At 45.2% G+C, this 18,386-nt stretch overlaps 1 protein-coding gene across 3 annotated transcripts in view; it reads right to left on the bottom strand.

Annotated features, from left to right (window-relative positions):
* The window catches only part of CCND3 (cyclin D3), a 94,375-nt gene that overhangs the window by 12,992 nt on the left and 62,997 nt on the right, over positions 1 to 18,386 (bottom strand). The window lies entirely within an intron of this gene.

Here is an 18,386-nt window from a genome sequence, read left to right as displayed (position 1 = left end):
GCTCCATTCCCTTCCCTACCTTCCCCTGCTTCCTCCCACTCCATTCCCACCCTACCTGTCTCCCTGTCTCCATTCTTTTTTCTTTTTCTTTAAGATTTTATTATTTATTCATGAGAGAAGCAGAGAGAGAGAGAGAGAGAGGCAGAGACACAGGCAGAGGGAGAAGCAGGCTCCCTGCAGGGAGCCTGATATGGGATTCGATCCTGGGACTCCATCCTAGGACTCCAGGATCACGCCCTGGGCTGAAGGCAGGTGCCCAACCGCTGAGCCACCAGGACTGCCCTCCCTGTCTCCATTCTGTGGCTCTATTTGTACCTTCAAACCCATTGAGAGGACAGGTAGAGGCAAGGCAGGTTTGACGCGGGGAAAAGCTCTGGAGTCTGGCTGCTGGAGTGTAAAGCCTGGCTGCAGGTTTTATGACTCTGAGGGAGTTACTGTAACCTCTTTCCTCATTTGTCCAATGAGGCTACTACTTAGCCTATGTTGGGGTTCTGAGGATAAAACAGGCAGAAAACATCTCACCCTGGCCTAGCACAGGGCAAGCCCTCAATGGTGGAAGTTTCTGGGGGAACCTGGGTGGCTCAGTCAGTTAAGCATCTGCCTTTGGCTCAGGTCAGGATCCCAGGGTCTTGGGATGGAGCCCAGCAGCCCAGCATCAGGCTCCCTGCTCAGCAGGGAATCTGCTTCTCCCTCTCTTTGTGCCCCTTCCCCTGCTAATGGGCACTCTCTCTCTCTCTCCTCTCTCAAATAAAGAAAATCTTTTTTAAGAAGTTGGTAGTTTCGGGGATCCCTGGGTGGCGCAGCGGTTTGGCGCCTGCCTTCGGCCCAGGGCGCGATCCTGGAGACCCGGGATCGAATCCCACGTCGGGCTCCCGGTGCATGGAGCCTGCTTCTCCCTCTGCCTGTGTCTCTGCCTCTCTCTCTCTCTCTCTCTGTGACTATCATAAATAAATAAAAAAAATTTAAAAAAAAAAAATTTAAGAAGTTGGTAGTTTCTGTTGTCATCGTTATTATTGCCTCTCTCAAGGTGTACCCTTTCTTTTGTGAACATGCACCCCTCAGAGAAAAGCAAAAGTCTGAGCAGCGGAAGCCCCCCTCCTGGGGAGGCAGCTCTAGCAAACTTCTGTGATCCAGCCCATGATGTGAAGCGTGTGGTCAGGGGTGGGTGGTGAACAATGCAGGGCCTGGGGCCACAGGGCTCCACACTCCCCATCCCTGGCTGTGTGACTGTGGGCAAGTTATACCACCTGTCTGTGCCTCAGTTTCCTTTTCTGAAAATGAGGGTAATAATAGTACCTCCCCTGCAGAGTGGTTGTGAGGCTAAAATGGGCTCTTTTGTGTAAAATACACAGAACAGTGCCTCACATACAGTACGCCATTAAAAAAAAAGTTGTGACTGCAGGAGTTAAAGACACAAACTTCTTCAGGTGTATGGAGTATTTATGATAACAAATATAATCCAATGGCTATGGAGGCACCTGTAAAATAAAGCACACAGGGGATTCCTCTAGAGTGGTGGTGAAGGTTTGGCAAATTCTTTGCCTCAGAGAGGGTAATGAAGACAGTGATCCACTCAATGAAACAATCCACTACACTACATGTGGTCTGAGAGATGGGGGAGGGAAAAAAGTTAAAATAAACATGGTCTGATACACCATTATTGGATTTCCTCATTTTCTGAGAACTGAAGGGAACCTATCTGTGAATCTCGTTTTCCCCCAACTTTTTTTTTTTTTTTTAAGATTTTATTTATTTATTCATGAGAGACTCAGAGAGAGGCAGAGACAAAGACAGAGGCAGGCTCCCTGTGAGGAGCCCGATGCAGAACTCCATCCCAGGACCCTGGGACCACAACCTGAGCCAAAGGCAGACGCTCAAGCACTGAGCCACCTAGGCATCCCTTCCCCCAACTTTCTAGTTGGAAATATTTCAAACCTACTGAAAAAACTGCAAGAATAGTAATGCCCTTCACCTAAATCCATGTGTGTTTTGTTGAACCATGTGAGACCTAATTACAAACATCATGACTCCTTACCCCTAAATATTTCAGCCTGTGTCTCCTAAGAATCCAACAGTCTCCCACATAACCACAAAACAATGACCACAATCGGAAAATTTACACTAACACAATACCATAAATAATCTATATACAAAGTTCCCCAGTTATTCCACCAGGATGTTTTTGTAGGTTTTTTTCCTTCTCAACCCAAGATCCCATCAAGGATCATGCATGCGTTGTTACTCTAACTCTTAACTCTTTTATTCTAGAGCAGTCCCTGACCCTTCTTTTAAAAGTCTTTGATAGGGCAGCCCTGGTGGCTCAGTGGTTTAGTGCCACCTGCAGCCGAGGGCGCCCTGGATCGAGTCCCACGTTGGGCTCTCTGCATGGAGCCTGCTTCTCCCTTTGCCTGTGTCTCTGCCTCTCTCTCTCTCTCTGCATCTCTATGAATAAATAAATAAAATATTTAAAAATAAATAAAGTCTTCGATAACACTGGTGTTTTTGAAAGTCAATTGCTTTACAGGGGGTGCTCCAATTTAGATTTGTCTGATTGTTTTCTCCTGATTATGTAAAGATTAAATATTTTTGGTAGAGATATTACACAGGTAGTGTTGTGTCTAAATGTACGTTTTAGGGGATCCCTGGGTGGCTCAGCGGTTTGGTACCTGCCTTCAGCTCAGGACATGATCCTGGAATCACAGTATCGAGTCCCACATCAGGCTCCCTGCATGGAGCCTGCTTCTCCCTCTGCCTGTGTCTCTGCCTGTGTCTCTGCCTCTCTCTCTCTCTCTCTCTCTCTCTCTCTGTGTCTCATAAATAAATAATAAAATAAAATACATGTACGTTTTAGGGGCACCTGGGTGGCTCAATCAGTTAAGCGTACAAGTCTTGAGTTCAAATCCTGTGTTGGACTCCATGTTGGGTATGGAGCGCACTTTAAGTAAGTAAATAAGTGTATATTTTTTAAAGATTTTATTTATTCATGAGAGACACAGAGAGAGACAGAGACACCGGCAGAGGAAGAGGCAGGCTCCACACACGGAGCCTAATGTGGGACTCGATCCCGGCACCCCGGGATCGCATCCTGGGATCGCATCCTGGGATCGCACCCCAGGATCACACCTCCAGCCAAAGGCAAACACTCAACTGCTGAGCCACCCAGGCATCCCAATAAGTGTATATTTTATAGAGGAAAAATCAAGCATTAAACCAAACTGAACATAATTTTATCATTTCTTCAAGGATTCGGGAGACATCTCAGGGTATACAGTTTCAGGCCACACTTTTGAGCATCTGTTGTATAATATCTCAAATCAGTAATCTTCAGAAGTATTTCTCCATTCCTCAGTAAAAACTGAGTATATCGTTTCTATATAGAATACTTAATTTATAAATGATGTCTATACCTGCTACTCTACTGTATCATGCACACTTTGGAACATATTAAGAAATTTTAAAGGGTAGGACAAAAATACAAAGAAGAGAATTTTTCACATTTTCTTCCCACTCCACAGCAAAAAGTCTTACACCTGGAGTTCACCGGTATTCACTTTACCAGCCCCTAGACAGGTCTCACTATTGATCAAGAAACTCCTTGCCAGGGCAGCCCTCGTGACGCAGTGGTTTAGTGCTGCAGGGTGTGATCCTGGAGACCCCGGATCGAGTCCCACATCGAGCTCCTTGCATGGATCCTGCTTCTCCCTCTGCCTGTGTCTCTGTCTCTCTCTGTGTGTGTCTCTCATGAATAAATAAAATCTTTAAAAAAAAAAAAAAGAAAGAAAGAAACTCCTTGCCAAGGTGCCTGGCTGGCTCAGTGGGTACAGCATATGACTCTCAATCTCAAGGCTGTGAGTTCGAGCTCCACATTGGGTATAAGAGATTGGTTAAAAATAAAATCTTAAAAAAAAAAAAAAAGAAAGAAAGAAAGAAAGAAAGAAAGAAAGAAAGAAAGAAAGAAAGAAAGAAAGAAAGAAAAGAAAGGGCCACCCGGGTGGCTCAGCAATTTAGCGCCACCGTCACCTCAGGGTATGATCCTAGAGACCCAGGACTGAGTCCCACGTCAGGCTCCCTGCATGGAGCCTGCTTCTCCCTCTGCCTGTGTCTCTGACCCTCTGTCTCTCTCTCTCTCTCTCTCTCAGTGTGTCTCTCATGAATAAATAAATAAAATCTTTAAAAAAAAAAATCTCAACCCAGGAGTGCCTGGCCAGTTCATTCAGTAGAGCGTGCAACTCTTGATTTCAGGATTTTAAGTTGGAGTCCCATGTTGGGTGTAGAGATTACTTTAAAAAAAAAAATCTTTTAAAAAAGAAATATCAACACAGCACTGCAGGCAGTACTACCAAATCAGAGAAATCAGAGCTGGCATGTGAGTTAACCTGTCCTCTGTTTCTGTTTCACGTAGGAGATTGCCTTCTTGGCTGCTCCATGTGATTGTCCAATAGGCACCTTTATTTTATTTTTTTTTATTTATGATAGTCACAGAGAGAGAGAGAGAGAGGCAGAGACATAGGCAGAGGGAGAAGCAGGCTCCATGCACCGGGAGCCCGACGTGGGACTCGATCCCGGGTCTCCAGGATTGCGCCCTGGGCCAAAGGCAGGCGCTAAACCGCTGTGCCACCCGGGGTTCCCCAATAGGCACCTTTAAATTCAACTTCCCCAAAGCGGAGATCCTAATATTTTCCCTGCTCCAAACCTGCTTCTCCCACAGGCTTTCCCCCATCAGCAAATGGCAACACCATCTTTCCAAAACAAGGCCAAAGCACTTGGTGTCATTCCTGACTCCTGTCTTTCAGATCCCACATCCATCCATCAGCAGAGCAGAGATGTTCTGCTTTTATTTTTTTTTTATTTTTTTTAAAGATTTATTTATTTGTGATAGACATAGAGAGAGAGAGAGGCAGAGACACAGGAGGAGGGAGAAGCAGGCTCCATGCCAGGAGCCCAACGCAGGACTCGATCCTGGGACTCAAGGATCACGCCCTGGGCCAAAGGAAGGCGCCAAACCGCTGAGCTACCCAGGGATCCCCGATGTTCTGCTTTTAAAATATTTCCAGAATCCTCCCTCTTCTCTCCTCCTCCTCTGCTACCTCCCTGGTCTAAATTCAGTTCTTCCTTGTCCTTATTGGTCTCCCACATCCACCTCATTACACGTTTCTGGTTGATTCTATGCCCCGAATGACATCTCCAATCCTCCCCTTTCCTCTATTTCCAAGGCCACCACCCTGGCATAGTCGCATCACCTGGCTCACAGTTGCTATAGCCTCCTAGTGAGTATCCCTGATCCACTCTTGCTCCCTCCAGTCATGTCTCAACACAGCAGCACTCTAGTGGCCCTTCCATTCACTCCCAGTGACCCGCCAAAGTCCTCACGATCATTACAAGACCCTGCACGATCTGCTCCCATCCCGTTTCCCACTACTCTCTCATCCACTCAGCTATTTCTAGAACAGACACTACGTGTGTCACTAACATCCTATACCCACCTGCTCCTTCATCACCCCACCCCAAAGCAGAATGGTGCCTGGTTCACAGTAGGTGTCCAAAAGAACTTTCTTGAATAAATAAACGAATGAATAAAACAATCTAGATGTAAGAAAAATGCCAGCACGAGCCACATGATGGACAGCAAGTTGTTCTTGGTAAGGAAGCTGCTGGAAAGGGCTGAGGCTGGGCACAGGGACAGCTCACGTCCCACTCAAAGCTGGGAGGTACCGCTTAGCTCCAGCCTTTTGCTGCACTGTGGTAATGAGTGCTGCTGTACAGTCCCTTTGTTTTCAAAGCACACATAATGTGGTAGGGATTGGATCTGAGGGGTGGGGAGCAGTTTGCAATCTCTCACACATAAATTGCTTGTGAAAAGAAACCTCAGGTACTAGCCTGAACCTGTTTAGTCTCTCCTTATCATAGAATTAGAGCACAGGCTATCTATGTACATATTTGCTTTTTCTCCCTCCTTCTGGCGATCTGGATTCTAAATAAGTGAAGCTTTCCTGTCTTATAACTCTTTCTGAGATAGGGCACCTGGGTGGCTCAGAGGCTTAAGTGTCTGCTTTCAGCACAAGTCATGATTCCAGGGTCCTGGGATAGAGTTCCATATTGGACTCCCTACTCAGCTGGGAGTCTGCTTTTCCTTCTCCCTGTTTCCCTCCCCTTGCTCATGTGCTCTCTCTCTCTCTCTCAAATAAATAAGAAAACCTTTAAAAAAGAGAAAGAATGGGCAGCCCATGTGGCTCTCTCAAATAAATAAGAAAACCTTTAAAAAAGAGAAAGAATGGGCAGCCCATGTGGCTCAGTGGTTTAGCTCAGTGGTTTAGCTTTCAGCCCAGGGAACAATCCTGGAGACCCGGGATCGAGTCCCACATCGGGCTCCCTGCATGGAGCCTGCTTCTCCCTCTGCCTGTGTCTCTGCCTCTCTCTCTCTCTCTATCTCTCGTGAATAAATAAAATCTTAAAAAAAAAAGAATATTCTACGACATTTCTCATATATATATATATATATATATATATATTTCATTTATTTATTTGAGAGAGAGCATGAGAAAGAGAGACAGAGAGGGCCAAGGAGTGGGGAGGGGTAGAAGGAGAGGGAGAAGCAGACTCCTGTTGAACAGGGAGCACCATCCAGGGCTCTATCCCAGGACCTTACGATCATGACCTGAGCAGAAGGCAGACACTTAACTGACTGAGCTACCCAGGTGCTCCAAGATGTCCTAGAATATTCTGGAACTGAGTCAGAAATGAGAAGCTTCCACTTTAAGAGTTTCCAGTTGAAAGTGGATAACTATGATGATCCTGCATCATGGAGAAATCTTGGATGTCATTCAGACAGAAGACTTTTATAGGGGTATTTGCAACACCCATTAGAGGCAGGCAGGGTGCTTTATGTGATAGAAAGGATGGGCTGCATTGGGAGTGGTGGGGGTTGGTGGTCATGGACACCTGATTTCCAGGAGATGCCTGTGGTGAAAGAGGCAGGCTATAGGAGCTAAGAGAATAAGTGGGGTATAAGAAGGGAGAAGAAAGGAGGAGTGTGTCTCAACTGTGGGGTAACCACCCACCATAGCACACTACAGAATTTAAGGTAGTAATAGTAATAATGATGATGATGATGATGATGATGATGATGATGATGATGATGATGCTTGCTAAGCACTTTCTTTTAGCCAGGCACTGAAAGCTTTACCACATTTGCTCTATGAGGAATAGGTGCTGTCAAATATCCTCCTATGATGGACTCAAGAGAGACACACAGAAATTGGTATCACCAACACAGCAGATGGCTCCCTTAATTTGGGCTCCCTGGAAGCAGACTCTGAGACAAAGATTCCTGGGAAGTAATTTACCTGAGAGATGGTCCCAGGAAGCACCCAAAAGGAATGGGGGAAATGAGATGGGAAAGGGAAGGAAGGCAGTAAAGAGTGCATGATTGGCTGAGTTACCACTGTGGACAAACAGAGCTCATTTCTGCTGGAGGTAAGGAAAGGGCTTGCCTGGAAGTCACTGCACGGAAAGGTGAGAGGTGAGAGGCAAGGGAGTGGAGACACCTGTCCACCAACTCCCAACAGCCAGAGTCCTTGAGGGCTGCTGGGGATGGAGGGAAGGTCCTGGAATTAATTACATAGCACTTCCCTCCTGTGGGAGGGCACAGTGGACTGGGACAGAGCTATCAGGCAGTCATAGAGCTGGCACTCCAAAGTAGGGCTGGTGCACTCTGCAGCGGTGAGTGCCATGGGCAGCTGGGTGGATCCCGACTGCATGTGCCCCATTGGCAGAGCTGGGATTTGAGCCCAGGCAGGAGCTGGAGCATGAGTTCTAGGCCTACATAAATATTTTTAATGTTTTGTGCTCATTTTAAAGTAGTGTGTTTTGGGGCTCCTGGGTGGCTCAGCGGTTTAGTGCCTGCCTTCAGCATGATCCTGGGGTCCTGGGATCGAGTCCTACATCGGGCTCCCCATGGGGAGCCTGCTTCTCCCTTTGCATGTGTCTCTGTGTCTCTCATAAATAAATAAAATATATTTAAAAAAATAAAGTAGTGTGTGTGTGCATGCGTGCATGTAAATATTAGAGCACCAAACCTAAGACTTTATCAAGTTTCCTTTTATTTATTTATATTTTTAAGATTTTATTCATTTAGGGATGCCTGAGTGGCTCAGTGGTTGAGTTTCTGCCTTCAGCTTAGGTCGTGATCCTGGGGTCCCAGAATAGAGTCCCACATCGGGCTCCTGCATGGAGTCTGCTTCTCCCTCTGCCTATGTCTCTGCCTCTTTCTCTCTGTGTCTCATGAATAAATAAATAAAATCTTTAAAAAAATAGATTTTATTCATCTATTTGACAGAGAACACAAGCGGGGGGGGAGGCAGAGGGAGAGGGAGAAGTAGGGTCCTCACTGAGCAGGGAGCCCAATGTGGGGCTCGATCTCAGGACAGGACCCCAGGATCACAGCCTGAATGCAGACACCTAACTGACTGAGACACCCACGTGCCCCATTTTTTCTTTTTTTTAATTTAAAGATTTCATTTATTTATTTAGTAGAGAGCATGAGTGGGAGGGAGGGGCAGAGGAAGAGGGAGAAGCAGACTCCCCACTGAGCAGGGAGCCAGCCCTGGGGCTCAATCCCAGGACCCTGAGATCATGACCCCCGAGCTGAAGGCAGACACCCAACTGACTGAACCACCCAAGCGCCCCTCAAGTTTTCATTTAAAATAAAATTTATGTAACAAAAAACTTTAAAAAATCACAAGTAGGGCAGCCCTGGTGGCTCAGCGGTTCAGCGCCGCCTTCAGCCCAGGGCCTGATCCTGGAGACCTGGGATCAAGTCCCACGTCAGGCTCCGTGCATGGAGCCTGCTTCTCCCTCTGCCTGTGTCTCTGCCTCTCTCTGTGTCTCTCATGAATAAATAAATAAAATCTTAAAAAAAAAATCACAAGTAGACAATGGCAGAAGGGGGCACATGGATGTGGCGGTTCTGAGACAGTTGAGAACTCACAGAAGAGGAGTGAGAAAACAGAACTTTGACTGTGAAGACCTCCACTTGAGTCCAGGACCTGGCTCTGTTCTGACAACACACCTGGAACCAGGCGAGCACTTCAACTCCAGAAGCCTATTTCCAGGCTATGAAACACGATAACAACACAAACTGCTTAGAGGGGGATTCTAAGACCAGGGAGATCATGCACCAGTTAAAAAGCACTAAGGAGGGCATCTGGCTGGCTCAGTCAGAAGAACATGTGACTCTTGATCTCAAGGTAGTAAGTTCGAGACCCACATTGGGTGTAGAGATTACTTACATAAATAAACACCAAAAAAAGCACTAAGGGGGCACCTGGGTGGCTCAGCCGTTGAGAATCTGCTTTCGGCTCAGGGCATGATCCCAGGATCCTGGGATTGAGTCCCACACCAGGCTTCCCACAGGGAGCCTGCTTCTCCCTCTGCCTATGTCTCTGCCTCTCTCTATCTCTCATGAATAAATAAATAAAGTCTTAAAAAAAAAACACTAAGTAAACTGAAGTAGTAGGCAAATCTAAGGGGTTAATTCCAAGGAATCCTGTAGAGAATGCACAGGGATGGGGATTCTTACTTCACCCCTCCTGTGTGACCCAAAAGTTCCCACCATCATCCTTCCAACTTCTTCCTTGCAAACAGTCCAGATTTTGATGAGGTGTCAGGTCGTCATGTGTTTCAGAGGAGGCTAGACACTCATCTCAGAGGTTGAATCTCAAATTAATCCAAACCAAATCACGATAATCCCACAATTGGTTTATTGGCTAGAAATTCTAGCCAATAAGATGTGAAGTAAGTCTGCTGAGGGGCTTCAATAAATGGGGTACAAGAGAAAAATAATTCATTTCTGCCCTGTGTCAGAATGGAGTAAGATATGCTAATATTGGGCATCTAGGTGGCTCAGTGGTTGAGCCTTTGGCTCAGGTCTCGATCCTAGGGTCCTGGGTTCAAATCCCGCATTGGGCTCCCTGTGGAGAGCCTGCTTCTCCCTCTGCCTATGTCTCTGCCTCTCATGAATGAATAAATAATTTTTTTAAAAGATGCTAATATTTATTGTAAGCTTGCCATGTGCAAAGCACCAGTCTATGAGTTAAAAACAAACAAAACCCCTCACTCAAAGGGACGCCTGGGTGGCTCAGCGCTTGAGCGCCTGCCTTTGGCCCAGGGCGCGATCCTGGAGTCCCAGGATCGAGTCCCACGTCTGGCTCCTGCATGGAGCCTGCCTCTTTCTGCCTATGTCTCTGCGCTCGCGCTCTCTCTCCTTGTCTCTCATAAATAAATAAAAATTAAAAAAAAAAACCCTCATTCATTTAATCCATGTAATATTAAACTTTTGCGGTAAAATACTATTACCATCCTATTTTCCAGAGAGTTAATTAAGTAATTACCCAGTGTCATATAGTTATGGGATTTGGAACCATGTTCAGCTGCAAAACCCACCCTCTTTTTTTTTTATTTTTTAAAGATTTTATTTATTTATTCATGAGAGACAGAGAGAGAGAGGCAGACACAGGCAGAGGGAGAAGCAGGCTCCATGCAAGGAGCCCGACGTGGGACTGGATCCCGGGTCTCCAGGATCACACCCTGGGCCGAACGAACGCTAAACTGCTGAGCCACCCGGGCTACCCAAAACCCACCCTCTTAATCACTGTGTTGTGATGCCTGGAGCTACTGCAGCCATCTTGCAGTAAGAGACCTAGCTGACACCTGACAATGATACAGCTACAAGTTCAGAATAAATTTCTCTCCCAATAATGCTGCTGAACTGCTGAATTAACCAATCCTGAGACATCTACTCCTGGACTTTTTGTGATGTATGAGGTATTAGATTTTCCTTATTGTTTAAATTAATTTCTCAAATAAAAGCTCCTTTCTCTACTATCACCCACATCGTGGGACAACCTTCAATAGTAAACAGGCAAAGAGTTCTACCGAAAATTCAAGAAAGAAGCAATATGAATATTACCTAAAGTCTTTCAGAAAATACAAAAAGAGGGTTGTCTTCTCAACTTTTTTTGATTCCAAAACCAAACCAAACAGGAAGAGTATGAGAAAAGAAAACTATGCTCATGAATGCAAAGTCCAACAGCAAGATATTAGCAAACTGATTCCTGCAATATATAAAAGGATACTATGTTATGATTATGTTGACCGTATGCCAAAAATGTTCAGTTAGTTCCTTTTTTAAATCTATGTAATTTATCACACTAAAAGATTAAAGGGTAAAAAAAAAAAACCCATATGATCACATCAACAAATACCCCAAAAAGTATTAAATAAAATTCAACACCCGTTCATAGCAAAAAAAGAACTCTTGGCAAAGCAGGGATAGACAAGAACTTCCTTAGTCTGATATAGGACATCTACTAAAACTCTAAACATCCTGTCTCATAGTGATACATTAATAGTAAAGCAGGCAAAATGCCAAACATCCAGGCCAGTGGGAGAACTTCAAGGGCAAAGGCTGGGAAAGACCCAGAAGTGCCAGTTCCTCCTCCATGTTCAACCTGTCCAGTCCTTTCCTGTTCCCGGTGTTTTCATGATGGTGTAAACCATCATCTTTCCACCTTTCTCTCAACTGGTATATTTTTTAAATTTTTATTTATTTTTTTATTACAGAGAGATGGAGATAGCACATGTGCAGGTGACTGAGTGGGAGGAAGGGCAGAGGGAAAGAATCTTCAAGCAGATCCCCCTCCCCCAGCATGGAGCCGCACATGGGCTCCATCCCACAACCCTGAGATCAGGGCCCGAGCTGAAACCACGAGACGGAGGCTCAACTGACTGAACCACCCAGACGCCCTTTAACTGGTACATTTTTGTTTCTTTAAAGGTTTTATTTATTGGGCGACTGGGTGGCTTGGTTGGTTATAATCCCCGGGGTCCTGGAATCCAGTCCAGCATCAGGCTCCCAGCTCAGCAGAGAGCCTGCTTCTCCCTTTTCTGCTCCCCCTGCTATGTTCTCTCTCTCTCTCCCTCTGTCAAATAAATAAGTAAATAAATAGATCTTTTGGGCAGCCCGGGTGGCTCAGTGGTTTAGCGCCGCCTTCAGCCCAGGGTGTGATCCTGGAGACCCGGGATCAAGTCCCACGTTGGGCTCCCTGCATGGAGCCTGCTTCTCTCTCTGCCTGTGTCTCTGCCTCTCTCCTCTCTGTGTATTCTCATGAATAAATAAATAAAATCTTTTAAAAAAATAGATCCTTTAAAAAAAACAAATAAAACCTTTTTATTTATTTATTTGACAGAGAGAGAGAGAGTACCATCTTTCTTTTGAGTCCTCAGATTTTAAACTCTGGTGCCATCTTGAATTTCTTTCTTTGGTTTCCGACATCTACTCAGTTAGCTGGGCCAAGGAAACCACCGCTGAAACTAAGGTCCCACTTTTCCTATCCTTCCAGTGGGCTTTTAGCCAATTTCTCAAAACTTGCCACCAAAGCAGACCCTTTGCGGCAGAGAAGAGAGAATGCATCTCTCTGAGGAATCTGGTAGCATAATCCCAAATTGCCTTCTGCAAACCTGAAATTTATTTGAAGTCTAACATTCTGCCTTAGAAATTTATATATATTTAAGATCCTGGTACATAATATAACCATAACTGTTGTAATATAAAAGTAATGGCGCCTGGGTGGTTCAGTGGTTGAGGTTGTGATCCCGGGGTCCTGGAATCTAGTCCCGCATCAGGCTCCCCACAGGGAGCCTGCTTCTCCTTCTGCCTATGTCTCTGCTTTTCTGTGTCTCTCATGAATAAATAAAATCTATAATAATAATAATAATGGTTTAAGTTACTTATGGTTATGGAAAATTGAATTCCAAAGAAGCCACGTATACAGCAAGACTGACAGGAGTTTCAAACCCTCTTTTGAAGGGTTGGGCTTACATAGTATTGCAAAAGCCTCCCCGAGAGCCTCTCTGTCTTCACACTACTTCCAGATAGATCCAGATCAATGGCCCAGAGCCATCAGATTAATCTCTCATAGACACTCCTTTCATCTCCTGTCCAAGGACCTGCTTATCGGGTCAAATTTAAAAGTCAACCAGCCTGGCTTTTTAAGTTCTCCTTCAAGAGGCCCCAACTACCCTATCCAATTTTATCTCAGCCAGAGCACTCCAGTCCACCTCAAGGCCTTATCACCCACCACTGGCATTTTGCCCCTTTCTCCAAATCCAGTTCTCTCCTTCAAGGCCTAGCTCCTGCGCCACCAATTCCATGAAGCTTCCAGGGCTGTAGGACTGAACAATATTAGATATTTAGAGCTAGAAGAATCAATGACGGAAAGAGAGAGGAGCTGACTTGCCCAAAGGCACATAGCCAGTTAAGGGTCCTTTTATATTATTTTCCTTGTTTCCTGTTGAATAAAAACACTGGAAACTCTTGAGGGTAGGTACTACATCCTTTCATTCCCAAATTTGGTTATCCTGCTGTAGGTGTGCCACATAAAGCTGTGTGCACTTTGGTTCCAGACTCCCTCCCTGTTCAGGCAATAACCCTGCTTAGAAGGGGTCTTTCTTCCACTTTCTGTCAGCCCATTTAAATACAGTTTCAGGAACGCCTGGGTGGCTCAGCGGTTGAGCGCCTGCCTTCAGCTCAGGGCATAATCCTGGGGTCCCGGGATCCAGTGCGACATCGGGCTCTCTGCATGGAGCCTGCTTCTCCCTCTGCCTGTGTCTGCCTCTCTCTCTCTCTCTCTCTGTCTCTCATGAATAAATAAATAAAATCTTTTTAAAAATAAATAAATAAATCCAATTTCAGGGGCACCTGGGTGGCTCAGTGGTTGAGCACCTGCTTTTGGCTCAGGTTGTAGTCCCAGGGTCCTGGAATCAGGCCCCGCATCTGGCTCCCCACAGGGAGCCTGATTCTCCCTCTGCCTTTGTCTCTGTGTTTCTCATGAATAAATAAAATCTTTAAAAAAAAATCCAGTTTCAGATTCCTCTAATTGCGGGTTACTTTTCCCTTTTAAAACTGTCATTAGTAAAAATATATATATAAATATATATAAATATATATAATATATATATAAATCAATAATATAAAATAATAATATAAAATAAAGTTGTCATTAGTGTTGTTACCTTACTGAACAACAAAAAAATGTATTTTTATTTTTTTATTTTTTTATTTTTTCTTTAAAAAATGTATTTTTAGAAAAGATTCACACTTCTTCCAAACTCACACATCCAGATCAAGTGGCTCATTCTTTTTTTCTCTTTTTACATTCCCTCCAGGAGAGTTTGTATCATTCATTCTCATTCATTCATTTATTCCACAGATCTTTACTAAGACCCTACATACGACATGCCAAGATACTCCTGAACTATACAAATATAAGACAGTTCTTTTCTCTTATTAAGGAGAACACAATCTCCTGGGGGAAATAAAATGTGCTTTGCTTTCCTTCTTAATAATTTACCTTTGCTTGATTCTTTAATTGACTCAAGTATGGGGGTTTTTGGCCTTTGACTCATCGTGTGGCCAGAAAGTTCCCTGAAATCAGGAATTGAATCTTCTCACTTTTTTGGGGTATGTAGGTAGAGTTCAAATGTTCCAGTTACTACTGATTGTCCTGGTATAATTATTAATGGTGTACTCCTTTACCATCAAAAGTGTTCCAGTTTGGAATAACAAGTGTTGGTGAGGATGTGAAAAAGCTAGAGCCCTCAGAACTGATGGGAATGTTAAATGGTGCAGCTACTTTGGAAAATGGTTTGGCAGTGCCTCAAAAATGTTAAACATAGAGTTACCATCTAACTTCGCAATTCCACCCCGACTACGTACATATGCAAGAAAAATAAAAACATATGTCCACACAAAAACTTGCATACAGATGTCAGAGCATCATTATTACTCATAATAGCCAAAAAGTGGAAATGATCCAAATGCCTGTCAACACGTGAACAAACACATTGAAGATAATGTGGTATATCCATACAATGGAATATCACTCAGTCATTCACACGAAGAAAGGGGGTCCTGATGCACGCTGCAGCATGAATGAACCCTGAAGCATGATGGTAAGTGAAAGAAGCCAACCACAAAAGACCACAGTTCATATGCTTCCATTTATATGAAGTGTTCAGAATAGGCAAATCTAAAGAGACAGAAAATAGATTAGTGGTCGCCTGGGGCTGGGGTGGTGATTGTAACGGGGAGTGACCACTAATGGGTACTGAGTTTCTTTTTGGGGTGATAAAAATGTTCTAAAATGAGATTATGGTGATGACTGCGCAGCTCTGTAAATATACCAAAAAGAACAGAGAAACTGTATGCTTTATAAAGATGAATTCTATGATGTGAAATTTAGGTCTTAGTAAGACTTTTTTATAATTTTATTTTTTCATTTTTAAGTAGGCTCTATGCCCAACATGGGACTTGAACTCATGGCCCAGCCAGGAGTTCCTCAATAAAACTTTTTTTTTAAGTATCCCAATTTGGATAATAAGTTCTATGATTGCCTCCTACCTAGGGAGGCCTTACTGTCAGTAATTGAGAGCAGAGGGACTTTTGAGTTAGACAGGCCTAAATCTATCACTCACTTGTGTGACCTGGGGGAAGTTATCTGGTTTTTTTAATCTGCAAAACAGGGCAGTCATGCCTACCTCAGATGCTTGTTGTAATGTAAGATGATAATGCACGAAATGTGCTGGGAGCCCCTCAACTCCATATGCAAAGTGTTCAGCTTTATATTTGCAAAAGTCTAATACAGGATGAATGGATGGATGGATGGATGGATGGATGGATGGATGGATGGACGGACGGATAGACAGGCAGATGGATGGGCCAATGGGTGGGCCAAACCTGAAGCAACTCAAGATTCAGAGAGCAGGTTATACCCATTCAGTAAAACAAGATGTTCTCTTAAAAAGGAACTCAAGGATAAGTGGACCAAGTTCATCACAGTCATCCGTTCTGCTTAGCCATTCAGCCCCCTCATTAGTGTTCTGAGCCGCCACAGTGTACAAAACCCTAACTGAGCTTCCTGGAGCATTATGGCAGAGAAGTCAGGATCCCCACTTTCAGGAGATTTCCCTCAACAATGGGAGCCTAGACATGTGTGGAAGAAGAAAACAGCCCACACCAGACCACGTCAACAAACCCAGGCTGACCAGAGGCACTCTTGGCCTCTGAGTGGCTCTGAGCAGACAACCCAGAACAGGTCAATCGTGTGTTCCCCTGAGATGTGGCCTCCATCACCTCCCATCAGCTGCTGAGGTATGTCAAAAGGTCCCAGAGATGCCTTAACCAAAACACTCCTCCTCAGCTCCTTCCTTGGCTCCTCTTCCTCCAACAGCTTCAAGAACTGTAAACATCTTCCAGAGCTTAAGCCAGGGCGCTTCTCTTCTCACACATACATCAGAGACCCCCCCACACACACACACCTCTTCCTTCAGCCTCAGCCTTCATGCTTCTTCAGTTCTTTTTTTTTTTTTTTTTTTGCTTTTTTTTGCTTCTTCAGTTCTAACCTCCATCCCAAACTCCCAGCCTTCACCCCCACCTAGATATCACACTGATGCTTCAAACTCAAGGTGCTCAAAACCTGTTCCCTCTCCTCCTCTCCTTTGTTTGTTTGTTCCCTCCTCCTTTGTATCATCTGTCAGTTAACTGTGATCCACTGAGTCACCCAAGCTAAAAACGCTGACATTATTCTTTCTCAGTGCCTCTTGCTCCAAGTTTCTATGTCAACCTGTAAACAGACCCTGTCACCAAAATGTCTCTGGAATCTGGCCCCTCCACTCAACAGTCAGACACTCCCACCCCACATTTGGACTGCTGCAATCCTCTTCCTTCCCACTGGTCTCTCTCCCTCCATGTACCTCCCCAACCCCTGCTCCCCACTACTGTCCAAGCATTCTTTCAAAAACATCAGGAATGCACATGTGCATTTGCTTCTTAAAACCTTAAAATCCCTACAACTACCAAGATAAAATCCAGATCACTTATCTGAAATGGACATGCAAAGGCTGCCATTAAAAAAAAAAAAAAGAAAAGAAAAAGGCTGCTGCCATGATCTACCCTAAATTCTCCCTCTCCTGCCTTATCTCCCCTCCCTCCACAAACACATCCTCCGCATACTTCTACTCCAGATGCACTAAATGGTCCAGCACTGATGCTTCTGGGAAGCTCACATACTTCCTTCTACCTAAATTCCCCAACCACACCTCTCTTGCGATGCTGCAGTGTCCTTTAAGATCAGCTCAGATACCACCTCGGCAAAGACACATGGCTCAGACTCTCCTGTTGATGTTTGAAGCGAGGGGCAGGGCGGGCGGGGGGGGGGGGGGGGCGGGCGCGGGTTGGTGGATTGGGCAGGTACAGCAGTTGCCCACAGAGCCTGCTCTGACTACTGACCAGGGAGGGGGAATTTGCTGTGGTGAAGTCACCATATTTCAGGGTCTGGTCCTCAGCTTTGCAGAGAAACTGTGCTTTTGGAGACTGCCTGAAGAGTAGATACAGTCTAATTGTCTCCAATGAAGGCCACAGAAACAGATACACACAAGAGCCAAACAGAGCCACCAAGTGAACCTGAATACCAAGCCAGCCAGTATCAGCCCATGCTTTCCTCGACACAGAAGTCCAACCAGAGGATTGTGTGGTGAACACAGAGCCAGCCTGCCCTCACTCAGCCAAGGCATCCACTGTGTCCCGCAAAAGACAGTGTAGAGTAATGGTTCAGTCAATAGTTACAGGGTGTGGGTTTGCAACCCAGCTCTTCCACTTACTCTGTGACTCAGATTAATCTACCTAGACTCTTGGCTTCCTCATCTGTCAAATGGAGCTAATGATCCTTTTTGCCCTGGCTATTCCCTCTGCCTGCACCACTCTTCCCCTGCCTACCCACATAGCTCCTTCTCCTTCTTCCCTCAGATCTCTGCTCAATTTTCACCTCTTCAGAGAGGGTTTTCCTGACCTTCCTAGATAAAAAGAGAAATCCCTCCCCTCATTTCTAGCACTGCCCATGCTGCGTGCCCTGCCATATCCCCAGTGCCCGGACCAGAGCTTAGCCACCCATGTAAGTACAGCAGAATGGATGAATGAAGCATGCCTACCCCATAGAGTTGTGAGGATATGAAGTGTTTAGGACTGGGCTTGGCCCACACCAAAGATGCATAGATGTTAAACCTTATTAGGAGAGCCTCCTGCTGAGAGAGCTGTCACATACCAGGCATCAAGAGATGCCCAAAAGGTGTTGAGGGCTCAAGGGGCTCAGTCTTGTTAGAAAGACGGATGGAAGCCTCGGGAACTTAGTGATGCTGCAGCAAGACATGAGAACCTGGCATACTTGAGGTGTGGTTTGGCACTGCCAACAGGGAGGGTGCAAGACAGGATGGTGCCAGGAAGGGGGGGCGGGACAGGAAGGTAGGGCCTGTGGCCACAGCAGAATTTCAGTTGT

This window comes from Canis lupus, chromosome 7, assembly GCF_048164855.1.
Source record: "Canis lupus baileyi chromosome 7, mCanLup2.hap1, whole genome shotgun sequence".
Taxonomy (NCBI): domain Eukaryota; kingdom Metazoa; phylum Chordata; class Mammalia; order Carnivora; family Canidae; genus Canis; species Canis lupus.
Note: the sequence above shows the minus strand (reverse complement) of the source record. Positions and strands in the feature narration are given on the sequence as shown.